Below are 11,034 nucleotides of genomic sequence, written 5' to 3' on the forward strand. Positions count from 1 at the left end.
AGGAGCACACTCTTAAAGGGAGTGCTCCTAATCTCAGTTTGTTACCTGTATAAAAGACACCTGTCCACAGAAGCAATCAATCAATCAGATTCCAAACTCTCCACCATGGCCAAGACCAAAGAGCTCTCCAAGGATGTCAGGAACAAGATTGTAGACCTACACAAGGCTGGAATGGGCTACAAGACCATCGCCAAGCAGCTTGGTGAGAAGGTGACAACAGTTGGTGCGATTATTCGCAAATGGAAGAAACACAAAAGAACTGTCAATCTCCCTCGGCCTGGGGCTCCATGCAAGATCTCACCTCGTGGAGTTGCAATGATCATGAGAACGGTGAGGAATCAGCCCAGAACTACACGGGAGGATCTTGTCAATGATCTCAAGGCAGCTGGGACCATAGTCACCAAGAAAACAATTGGTAACACACTACGCCGTGAAGGACTGAAATCCTGCAGCGCCCGCAAGATCCCCCTGCTCAAGAAAGCACATATACATGCCCGTCTGAAGTTTGCTAATTAACATCTGAATGATTCAGAGGACAACTGGGTGAAAGTGTTGTGGTCAGATTAGACCAAAATGGAGCTCTTTAGCATCAACTCAACTCGCCGTGTTTGGAGGAGGACGAATGCTGCCTATGACCCCAAGAACACCATCCCCACCGTCAAACATGGAGGTGGAAACATTATGCTTTGGGGGTGTTTTTCTGCTAAGGGGACAGGACAACTTCACCGCATCAAAGGGACGATGGACGGGGCCATGTACCGTCAAATCTTGGGTGAGAACCTCCTTCCCTCAGCCAGGGCATTGAAAAATGGGTCATGGATGGGTATTCCAGCATGACAATGACCCAAAACACATGGCCAAGGCAACAAAGGAGTGGCTCAAGAAGAAGCACATTAAGGTCCTGGAGTGGCCTAGCCAGTCTCCAGACCTTAATCCCATAGAAAATCTGTGGAGGGAGCTGAAGGTTCGAGTTGCCAAACGTCAGCCTTGAAACCTTAATGACTTGGAGAAGATCTGAAAAGAGGAGTGGGACAAAATCCCTCCTGAGATGTGTGCAAAACCGGTGGCCAACTACAAGAAACGTCTGACCTCTGTGATTGCCAACAAGGGTTTTGCCACCAAGTACTAAGTCATGTTTTGCAGAGGGGTCAAATACTTATTTCCCTCATTAAAATGCAAATCATTTTATAAGATTTTTGACATGCGTTTTCCTGGATATTTTTGTTGTTATTCTGTCTCTCACTGTTCAAATAAACCTACCATTAAAATTATAGACAGATCATTTCTTTGTCAGTGGGCAAACGTACAAAATCAGCAGGGGATCAAATACTTTTTTCTTTCCCCTCACTGTACCTACCTACCTACCTACCTACCTACCTACCTACCTACCTACCTACCTACCTACCTACCTACCTACCTACCAACCAACCAACCAACCAACCAACCACAGCTTAGGAATCATTCCTGTATTCTGTTTGTCTGACCTGGTTGCCAAAGGTGCAGGGGCCTTCCTGTGCCAGCCAGCTTGTAAATGAGAAAGCCAGCGGCTGACAAAAATACTTTGATTGTGCCGCAGCGTCCACCATGAAAAATTCAGCACCTCATTTTCACACTTCTTCTGAGCGCTTCGCTTGTTAAACTTTAATGTCCGTATGCACTCACCCCTGGTCCTCACATGTGATGGCAAGTCAGGCTTACTGAACCTTGGTTAAGGTTCATCACACTTTTTCAAATGGCAAGAGACACTTGGACGTCTGTTACTGAAGCTTCAGGAGATTGTGGACGTACTGTAATACCTCTGCCATACATCTTAATTGCATGTGTTAATTCCCATAACGGATCATAAATCAGGAAGCTTCATTTTTTACCAGACATTTATGAGAAATGCTATTGTGACTGTGTCCATATAACATTTAAAACTGGATCAACTGTCAGTGAAAGTTGTTTCCTGGTTGTAGTCTGTCCTCTTGCTGTTAGTGGAGATGGGTTGACAATCATAGAACCAGGTAAGGTCATCTGACTTCTCCTCCTCACAACTAAAACCTAATTTCTGTGCCTTTTCATACTTTATTTGCTCAAATCAATTTTCCCAATGGTTTCATCAATTGCAAACTTCCTGTCCATGTCAGCAGTAGAGAGGAAATGGTGACAGTGGTATTGGGGCTCTGCAGGAGATGCATCTCTTAAAATAAGACTAGAAAAAAAACTATCCCATTTTGAGTGCAATCAGAACACTTGATGAATGTGAGTTGACAGCAATGTCACATTATTTTAATAGTCTGTGATAAACAATTTATAAGGCATTTATGAATCATTAGTAGTCTATTTGCAATTTAAAGTGAGAGCTATTTGTACTTTAGAAATACTTTCGAAATGCTTGGAGTGACCTGTGTAATTTCAATATGGGAGTAATGATTAATAAATGGCGAGCCAACTTTTTGTAAATACCTTCTAAATGGTTTATTATGGACCGTAAAATGTTACCCAATATCTTTAAATAAAGTAACATCATTGCCAGGAACGGCCTTTTATAATGGTGGAGTTTGATGAGTTGAGTTCATGTTTCAGTAAAAAAGACAACAGCTTCCGAATAGCCATTATTTTTATTTTGTATTTGCATTATCATACAGTAGGTACAAATTACACTATTGATTACAAGGTAAGTAGCCCAGACTCGCTTTCAAAGGGTTTTGGGGAGAACGAACATAAACCATTTGCAAAACACAATATATTCTTTCTTTTACAAGTCTATGTAGATATCTAAATCATTATGTACAGGGACAGAAGAAGCGCTTGGTTTGGACATGAATCAACAGAAAATGGGGAGAGGTTAGAGGCTGGCTGTTTCTCGAATGGCACCCTATTCCCTATATAGTGCACTACTTTTCACCAGGGCCTATGGACAAATGTAGTGCAATATATAGGGAATAGGGTGCCATTTGGGACGCACACGTAGGAGCTAAGGCAAAGGAAAATATAAAGCAGGATGTAAACGAAGGTGAAAAATAACACATTTGGCCAATTCTTTCCCCAGTGAGTTTTGGGAGGATGGGAAGGGGCAAGAAGGGCAGGTTGGTGTCAGCCTGTAGAGGTGAGTTTCACGGACAAAACTGCTTTCATGAACTGATTGGATCTTGAAGGAGAAGGGATGAGGGCTTTGTCAATAAGAGAATGGATCGATTGCCCAGGCACTGAGAAAGGGGGGAGAAAGGGGGGAGGAATGGAAGGATGGACAGAGGAGATGAGCTACCCTGACAGGGGGTTTAACAGGGCAATAGGATGAGGAACGGGGTTGTTCACTGATCAATTATTCACTCATCCACACACTCACTCATTTATTCACTCATGAACCACTCATTTATGGTTTCCTTCCATCTCTCTCTCACACACGCACATGTAAACACACACACTCTGACTGATAGGCACAGGGAGATAAGGTAAGGGGTAAGCAGGCATGGTATTGCAGAGGGGTCATACTGCTGTCCGGCTATAAAGCATGAAGGTAAACTCCCACAGAGGTGTAGGCTACTAACGTGACATAAAAAAAACTACAAGAAACGACTGCCGGATTGACTGGCGTCAGAACCATGTCGACATTATTTGAATTAGCAATCCCTTAGCTACATATTTTTAGCGAGAAGCACATGGGTCGGAAAGATGTTGTGAAATGTGGTGTTGGCACACTCTCTTGGACTAACCACTAAGAGTCTACCAGGAAGAGACATCTGTATTGACGAGTCATCGGTATTGAAAAATCTGTGTGTATAGACAACACATCGGTGTTGACAAGATTTCGGGTATTGACAAGACTTCGATAATGATGGGTCATTGGTATGACTACAGCTAGTGCAACGCTGCTATTGTCGGGTTCTGGCTGTTTCAGGTTTGGCACAGTTACGAGGTTAGGAAAAGGTTTATAGGAGCAAAAGTCGAGGGAATTGTATAAATCTAGCAACAGTTAGACGTTAAGATATGAATTGCTATGGTGATTATTCCGCAAAACATTCCTGAATTACTTGAGCAGAATCTATAACCAAACAAAAAAGCGACGACAATTTTTTTTTATACGAACAAACACTAACGATAAGAAGAAACAAAACCCCTTCATTGAGACACTAGAGAGCAAGTTGTCCCACTGGTCTAGTACAGAGACGTGTTTAGGAGTTCCCCTAACCGCATATCTGGAGTCAGATTTGCCCATAGCCTCCTAATTGTGAATGGCTAGGATTAGGGTAGGTTGAGCAGATCTTGGATCTGTGTTTGGGCGGCCTGGTTACTGGTACTGAGTATCATGCAGCGTTTATATCATCATTATGTTTTTTTTAAATCCTTACCAACAACATGCAGATACAAGAGCCAGGCACACATTCAGTCAACTCACTCAGCGATCGCATTCAAGGACATCGGATATGTGCGATGGAGACTAGAGCAAACGGAAAACGCTTGATAATATCTGCAAAAGTCGTCCAGATGTTTCTCTCGGTTTGCTAATCCCGACCGACTCTATTAAAGACTTACAAAGTTGATATTTTGGGGTACTTCATTTTTTTACATAGAAATATGTTAACCTATCTAACGTAATAAAATCACATTCAGTTGTTGGTATAAAATCTGCGAGATACTATACTTTTTTTTAAATAGCTCATTAATATTTACAAAAGAGTTAATACACTGGTATGTGATACATTAAAATATTAATTAGAACTAATTGGGGGGGGGGGGGGTGCATGACATCACATAAAAGCAGAAAAGGGAACTAATCGTTTAGTAACGTGATACTCTAGTCAACATTGTTAGAATGGTGTTCTATCCATGTATAAGGGTATAAGCATGCAATATAATATTGCACGGTTCATAGAGTAAGCAAACAATAACTCGACATCAATTTAATTTAGTCGCTACCTCTCAAACAAAAAAAAGAGTTTTAGGTAATTTACTTCCTAAATCCTCATGAAATTTCCCTCAGGAACTTAACTTTGAAGGACTTCTTCAGGTTAAAGAGAATCACAGCCATTGAGGGCCTTTTTGATAAGTTGGCAGATTGCCAACAATAAAGTTGTGACAGGAGGATAGTAAAAAGGTTGTCACAAAGTAGTGTTACTTGATCACGATTTGGTTTTGGATAGACCACCTTTATACTCCTGTTAACCTGTGATTGTTGTGTAGGTGTTTAAAGAAGATGTGACCGTTGCACTGCCTACTTCATCTAACCACAACTTCTACTGCGTTCTGTTTGAATGTCCACTCACGGTTGTAAACCTAATGACAAGATAACCATACAACCTGTACATGTAATGTGTGTGTACAGATGTAGGATCTTAATTTGAGCCAGTTTGCTACAGCAGGAAAATAATCCTGCGGCTACAGGAAATGTGAGTTATTAAGTGGATTATAATTAATAGCCTTTTTTTTTTTTAGGGGTTGATACATTTTTTGTAAGGCAAAAATCAAGTCTAAAATGTCTAAGTGGAAATTACAAACTTCAGAAGCCTTTTTAAACCTCAAACACATTTTAGTTTGCAATGCAGGAAAATTTTCCTGCAATAGGGTGATCAAATTAAGATCCTACATCTGTAGGTGCGTGTTATTGTTAGTGTGTCATGATATTCGTACTGGGTGTGTATTAGTTGATGTATATTGAAACATAGGGGCACCTGTAATGACGCATATTGAAATAAAATCTCACCAACACAAGGTAAAACTGTAAACATAGTCTCTCTGTACTGACCTCATATTTGGCTCTGACCCAATAGCTCAAAACAAGAGATTATCTTTGTAGTTGCCTTGGGTTTCAATGGAGACTAGTATAGCCAGTACAGGGTTTAACAAGAAGTTAACCCTTCGCTCTAGAATCAGGAAAAAAAAATGGCATAGTTTCATGGGTTTTGTCCCCACACATTCAAAACAACAGGTCATTCATCTCAATATCTATCATGATTAATTTCAATATCTAGCATGATTCATTTCAATATCTAGCATGATTCATTTCAATATCTAGCATGATTCATTTCAATAGGAGTTGATTTCAAATAATTGCCCATTCGAATACAAACACAACAGGTGGGTGGGAAAGTATATCAACCCTACATACACCTCCTTCCTCAAACCTTCACCCTCCCCCTCACCATTAAACACACAGCACTTCCACTCACCAACTCCTCTCACTCAGAGCCCCAAGTCCACTTCCTAGAGGACACATCATTAATACATTGATAGAGGAACTCAAAATGGCGGTCAATATCAGGGTCTGTGTTGTTGTTGTAGAGTTGGACCAGTTTTGGTGATTGGGAGTTTGGCTTGAAGAGGCTGCAGTTGGTGGAGGGTTAGTGCTAGGTAGGTAGCAGAGGTAGGAAGGGGGTCTGTGCCCCCCCCCCCTCATACGGTGTGCAGGGAGACCAGGGAGGGGTGCACGAACTGGGGGTTGATGAAGGAGAAGCCTGAGAAGTCGGCTTGGTCGATGTTGGCGATGACCAGCTGGTCGGGAGGCGTGAGCTGGGGCTGGGTGCGCGTGAAGAACTTGTCGAAGTTCTCCGCCCCTTTGCCGCACTGCGAGAGAGGGATAGAAAGAGAGAGAGCGAAAGAGAGGTTTTAAAATGGGAGGCGCAGGTGGCTGCAACTGTAGCATACGGAACACACAAAGGTAATAAATATTGTACATGGGCAAATGTGAAACTGGGCTTCATTATATATCCCTCCACCTCCATCGCCTGGTCTGCTAAACGAGAGAACGTTTCGCACCTGATGCCGCTATTTCCTTCTACTCCTATTCTCCCCCTCCTGTTTCCATGCCAACATCACATGACGTGCTCTACATCCCAGCCCGAGTCCCAAATTACACCCCATTCCCTTTCTTTTCCACTATAGAGGGTATAGGGTGCCATTTGGGAGGAAACCCCAGTCACCTGGATTATAATGTTTTTAATGCAATTGAATCCAATGGTTGAAAAAGTAACATTGGCGCACAGCTGTGAAACACTAATCAGTACAGTACAAACAAGACTTCGGAAAGAGTCGCAGAGGGAATTGAGGGAGATGTCAGGACCTCTACAGTCAAACACGTCTTAGCCACTTCTGATCTAGTAACCTGTTTTGATCGAGCTCCTCGTGTTGTTTGGATGTACAGTGGGGTCTGTAATTATTGACACACTTGGTAAAGTGTGGCTCAGTTGGTACAGTAGGGTTCGATTCCGACAGGGGACCAGTATGAAAATGTATGCACTCATTACTGTTAGTTGTGCTGGGTAAGAGAGTCTGCTAAATGACTCAAATGTAAATGTAAAATAAAGATGAGCAATAACAACTGTGTTAAATAAATATGACCCTTACCGTTTTGAAAAAAAATATTACTTTTGAAAATAAATCTTTTTCTCTGAGCAATTGTATCAGTATAAAATAATTTCATTTTTTTGCCGCATACAATAGTTTCATTATTTATTTTATACAGTCCTTATTGCTCATCTTTATCAAGGGTGTCAATAATTTCATACCCCACTGTATATAGAGGTTTTATGTAACATCTCACCTCAACAGTCAAATCTGACTGCGTCGCGACAAACGAAAAGTTCACCTGAATCAAAATAGCAACGTCGCCAATCGATGTACAGCGGGGTTGTCAAAGGGTTAATTGGCGTGTTGACAAGAGCAGAGCAAACTTCTGCTAGTGAACGTGAGAAATGTGGAGCAGCTTTCATCCTGACTGTAAAGACAGGGCTACCCAAACCTATCAATAGCAGGGAGACGTATCAGGCGAGGGTTGTCGGATTAGCATTCCACAGCTAACAAGCCGAGGTCAACTCTGTGAACGCTCTGGGAGCATGGGTGTACATCTCATTTCTGTCGTCTGCAAGATGATAGTCCAAGAAAACATACAGTATGTGATTGATTTGTATGTATGTGTGACATAGTTCTCTATGGAGTCAAGCCAGCATTGTTGTCTTATTTAAATTGTGTTGTGTATGTTTTTTTAAACTTGAATGCAAAATGGGCAGAGAAATCGATTTACACTTTACATTTGAGTCATTTAGCAGATGCCCTTATCCAGAGTGACTGGAGAATACGTCTGCTTACGTGTTTTGCATGGTTGTTACATGACAGTATGTCAATACATCTGAATAAGAGCAGCTGCTCTAGCCCTACGGCATTACTGAAGAACATTAGGGCGACTGGGACGCAAATGGCACAAAATGGCCGCCAACACCAAAAATACTGCTGTGAGCACTGCTGTCAGTCGCGTCACACTTCTGACACCCTTTAAAGCGCCTCGCACTGTGGCTTGAGCTTGTGAAGGCCTCAATTCTACTTCATGACACAGTGTGCCTTCTAACAGTTGATACGTGAAGGCCTGTTGAGTTTTGAACACTTCTTTTCAAAGGCAATCTTCCCCCCAAAATGGTGGTTTATTTTGGAGGATACTGGTACGTAGGTTGCAGTGATTCCCTCTTGGGTTGGGGTCTTAAGGGTCTAAGGATTGTCGCCAGTACCTTGGGCAATTGGGTAAATTCAAATAGATAACAGCTCAAAACGCTTTAGGACCATTACATTACTAAGGATACAGTCAACACATAAAATGACAATGGTAAATCTATAATAAGACACCAAAGTTCATAGGGGCATTACAGAGCGCACAGGAAGTGGGGACTGGGGAATTAAAGACTTATTCTCTAGCTTCACAGTGTGGTTCTGTGTTTACACCAGAAACGCTGCTGCACCTCCTCTTCTTCTTGCTCTGTCCTCATCAGTTATTCCACCTACACTGTGTGTGTGTGTGTTTTGTTCTACTTAATGGGCTTTAAACCTCCCCAGGGACCTGGCAGGGAATTTCCCTCCCTCTCTATATATCTCTCTCTGTACAGTAAGCCGACACGGGAAAAGGATATGGGTTGATTCACATTACTTAGCCGAGACAAGCAGATGCCAGCTGTACTGTGCTGGCCTCGTTACGCACCTGTAACAGGCTTGGTTACGCTTCCTCTTGCTACTGCAGAAATATTTATTTGGATGTTTATGTATTCAGATTGGTTAGTTGAATTTACATGTCAATAAGGTGTAATGCCATTGGCCACACTTTCAGATAGGGGAAGGGGAAGATTGGTGATATACTGACTAAATCTACATCAAATCACTGATTAGGACACTTCAGTAATACGCCAAACATAGTTACTGGAACATGCCAGAAAGGACAATGTGAAAGGTAAAAATCTGAACCAGGGCATGGTAGTGTTTTTCATCATGGAAAGCCTGTGTCTGCATGTGGAAGTTTTTTCTCCAGAGTGGAATTCAATATGGATTCCCTATGGAGGTCTACATTGTTGTACAGCTGTGTGTGTTCCACTGTGGTTGGAAAACCTCCATTGATTGGGTTGGTGTGGTCGTCTACACGGCACGTCGGTGGTGGTATGTGTCTATTCGAAGAAGAAAAGTCCTGTTGTCCTATATTCATAGTTGTGTGGTGTATGTGTGCGTCCATGTGTGTGCGCAGTGGGCCTGGGGCCTCCGACTGTACTCCTGTGTCCTCCTTGACTCCTACGCTGACTGACAAGTGACACCAGCCACCCACTGTCACTCTGTGTCAAGACGCAGTAGGACGGAGAAGAGGAAAGATGGCAACAACACACATCAACATAGAAGAGAGAAAGCACATACTGATATGGCGACATTTGTTGCGCAAAAGAGCACAGATCTCCCTATAATACATATTCTTGAAGAAAAGCCACAAAATCATTCACGCTACAACAGATTATGATGAGGTTGATGGGATTTGTGTCCACAAAAGAGATGGATGAAAGGAGTACTGCACAAATTCCTCCCGTCACCCTCTATCATCAGTCTCCTCGAATACTGGAGTATTCGAGCATAGTGGTGCCTGCATCACTACGCAAATAGCCATTTGTCTTGTTTGAACAATGGCCAGTCAGTCACACAGACAGTCAGAGATCTCATATTGATCTAGACAAACAATCTCCCACATTTTTTTCCCAAATGAAAAAAACACATCTTCCACTAAAGGCAATACATTTCTGCCCAACCGCTTTCTTATCACCTCCTCTCCTCGTAAATCCTCCCCCTTCGTCTCTGAGTCCTAACCCCCATATGCAAATGTATCTCTGGTCAATTACACTTTAATTCAATTCAGTCATGAAGTCAAGTGCAAATTCCAATTCCAGCTTACTTCCTGGATTGACTGAATGTCGACTCCAATGAAATTGACTCAAACCTGCTGTAGCTTCGTTTCGCTGTGTTTAACGTTTGTTACAATGTCCCTCATTGTACACGTTACGTTGTGCTACTCTTAATGACAGATGGCATTGCTCGTAAACTGCTGTTTGACCTACTTTGGGTCTTTCTCTGTGTCACACACACACAGACATTAAAGGAATTCTATTTAGTATGATAAATGGCTATGTCTGTTTCTATTAAAATATTTGCTGAGGTATTCTCTCTCTCCCTCTCTTTCTCTCTCCAATAAGCTCTTACTACAGAACGACCTCAGCATCTCACTGTTGTTTTGATGATCTTCTTACAGTGTCTTCAGAAAGTATTCATACCCCTGAACTTAATCCACATTTTGTTGTTACAGCCGAATTCAAAATGGATTAAATATATATATTTTTTAACCCATCTACACACAATACCCCAAATGTATTGAAAATGATATATAGAAATGGCATTTGCATAAGTATTCACACCTCTGATCACACCTCTGATCATTGCTAGACAACCATTTTCAAGCTGATTTAAGTCAAAACTGTAACTCGGCCACTCATTCACTGTCTTCTTGGTAAGCAAATCCAGTGTATATATAGCCTTTCAGGTTATTGTTTCAGGTATTTTGTCCTGCTGAAAGGTGAATTCATCTTCCAGTGTCTGGTGGAAAGCAGACAACCAGGTTTTCCTCTAGGATTTTGCCTGTGCTTAGCTCCATATCTTTTATCCTGAAAAACTCCCCAGACTTAACGATAACAAGCATACCCATAACATGATGCAGCCACCACTATGCTTGACATTTTTGAGAGTGGTACTCAGTAATGTGTTGTA

This window comes from Salmo salar, chromosome ssa02, assembly GCF_905237065.1.
Source record: "Salmo salar chromosome ssa02, Ssal_v3.1, whole genome shotgun sequence".
In the NCBI taxonomy this organism is placed as follows: Eukaryota; Metazoa; Chordata; class Actinopteri; order Salmoniformes; family Salmonidae; genus Salmo; species Salmo salar.